This window comes from Arvicola amphibius, chromosome 1 (genome assembly GCF_903992535.2).
Source record: "Arvicola amphibius chromosome 1, mArvAmp1.2, whole genome shotgun sequence".
NCBI lineage: Eukaryota > Metazoa > Chordata > Mammalia > Rodentia > Cricetidae > Arvicola > Arvicola amphibius.
The window spans coordinates 122,915,694-122,918,572 of record NC_052047.1 but is presented as its reverse complement, the minus strand read 5'-3'; positions in this window follow the sequence as shown (position 1 = coordinate 122,918,572).

The window sequence follows — 2,879 nt, the reverse complement described above, 5'->3', positions numbered from 1 at the left end:
GGAAAACCCTATCTGAAAACAAAGCCCACAGTGAGGAAAGCAGAGCTGGAGGAATGCTTGACAAGACTGACCCTCTGGATGCAGTCACACAGCTAACAAGCCTGGGCTAGAATTCTCAGTTACCTTCATCAGCCTGCTACCTTCCAAGCTCACTTTGAGCTTCAGTTGCGTGTGTGTGTGCATGTGTGCATGTGTGCTTGTGTGTGTGTGTGTGTGTGTGTGTGTGTGTGTGTGTGGTTTGAGTGCCAGGTCTTAACCATATAACCCAGGCTAGCTTCACATCCTTAACCCTCTTGCCTCAACCTCCCGGGAGCTGGGAACACAGGTGTGTACAACCACGCCCATCTCTCTGTTGCTTCTAACTGTACGAATCCTGAGATACAATGATGATGGCTGGTGTGGATGACGATGGCTCTGAGGGTGCCCATAGGGAACCATGAGCTGGAGAAACGCTGGGTCACACAGCAGACCCCACGAGGAACAAGAGCACACTTGGCAGGATAAATACCTCCTTTCGCAGACGGTTCCCCAGATTCTTCTGCTGCCCAGGGAGAGCCACTGGAGCCGCTGTTCGTACATCTGCACCACTTTCCCGAGTTGCTTCTGGAAACGCATGAGCTACTGTGAGTGAGTGTGCCAAGAGTGGCGATTAAAGCCTGGGGTTGTGAGGAGGGGACACACCCCAGATGACTTCTGGAAATGGTACCCGCAGGCAGTATAAATATTTTTGCTAGGTCAGGTGCAAGTGCATCGTGACAGTCTATCACAAAACTAGGGAAGGAAGAGACTAAGTAGTTCCTTCAAATGTGGGACAGGCAGATATCACCCCAAAGGTAAAGACTCTTGTTTGTGGTATCTATGTCCTGTATAGGGAGGTGTCCATAGGACACACAGGGAAGCTGGTCAAAGGCTCGTTGTCTATATAGCCCATAGCTCCTTCCTGCAACCCATATTTTAATAGATTGGACCCATTACTAACCTGGTACTCATAAAGGAAGGGTGGTTCCACATGGATATTCTTCACTGTCCCATCATGCCATTCAAATTGTACCATTGCTTTCTGACATGGATAGAATGGAGAACAGGTAAGCAGAGGCATGAATGGGAAATACTACATTTAAGTTGGGCACTGGGCTCTCCGGCTCGTATGCATGAGAGAAACAGGTTCTGAGCATATCTGGAGTCAGATTCCCTACCTAATCACACATATACCACCCCTTGGTCTTGTCTGAAGCCTTCAGGAGAAGGATCCCCTATAAGCCATACCTGACAGCAAGCCAGATGCCTTCTTGGGGGATCCTTTGAACACCAAAGCCACCAAGGCATGGTTCAAGTGTTGTGGTAACACAGGTGAGAATCAGAGATATTAAAACCTACTGACACCTAGGAGTGGTGACACATGCCTCTAATCCCAGCATTCAGGAGGCAGAGGCAGGCGGATAAAGCAAGTTCCAGGCTAGCCAGGCTATACAATAAGACCCTGTCTCAAAAAACAAAAACAAACAAACAAAAATCCATACCAGCTATGGTTTCTCACATTTGGGAATCCAGACAGGCCTTACAGACACTCAATGCCTATTTGTTATCCTGCTTGTTCGTGTGTCACTGAGGCGCCACTGTATCTGTGGCTTCAGTCATTGAGGTGGTCATTTTTGCCCTGCTAGTATTGCCCACCTTCCACATCTCCCCCTTTCCTTTCGCCTTCCATCTTTCCAATCCTTCTTCAAGTCTCATTCTCATCTTTCTAGTCTCATCTCGTCTCATTCTTCTACTTGGCCATCTCTCCACCCTTTCTTGAATTTTTCTTTCAACCTTTTACATTTTCTTTATTCCTTCCTGTTAATCTACCCATTTTCCCTTCCATGCTTCCATCTGTTCCAACTTCCATCCAGCCACTTACATTCCTACTCATTCATCAGCATTTCCTTCCATCCATCCATCCATCCATCCATCCATCCATCCATCCATCCATCCATCCACCCACTCACCCACCCACCTATCCACCCACTCACCCATCCATCCACCCACTCACCCATCCATCCAACCACTCACCCATCCATCTATCCATCCATCCATCCACATTTCCATTTATTTATCATTATTTCCATTTGGCAAGTAATCTACCCATTTATCCATTCATCTATTTGCTTTTTATCTATTTATCCAGCTAACCATGCACTTTTCTATGAATATTCACCAATATTTCATTCATCCAAATATACATAATTTTTGCCTTTCTTTCCAACTTCCCTTCCATCTTCCTGTCACTCTGCAATCCAGGAAACATTCATTGACTGTACTTGTACCAGACCTGGGGCCACTGAGTCAGAGAAGAGAGTCTTTTAAATGGTTCATATTTTGTAGGACTCTACATGGGGCTGAAAACCAAACTCAGGTCTTTCATGCTTGCAAAGCAAACATTCTATAGACTGGGCTATTGTCCCAGTCCCCATTTTCAGATCTTTGAAAATCAACAGTTATGGTAGATTTCTTGGTTTGCTTGTTTATACTTTGACTCTGGGTGTCGAATCCAGGGCCTCATGCATGTTGAATATACTCCATCCTTAAGCTGCATCTCCAGCCTCATTACTCTAGATTTTATAAGGAGTCCTGGAGGGAAAACCTGAATCCCACCCAGGCCCTCACACCCATGCTATGCCTTAAGCTTCCACTGTTCAATTATAATGTAAGATGGGATGTGGCATAAGGGAGCACTCCTGCAGGGTGCTGGAGAGAATCCGAATATAACATAAGACAGGACGTAGCGTAAGGAGGACTGGAGAAAAGCCTGACCTGAAATTACCTCATGGATAGTAGCTGATACTGTTTTCTGGAGAATGGGCACAAATTCTTCCACAGGATTGAAGGTGTTGGGTGCC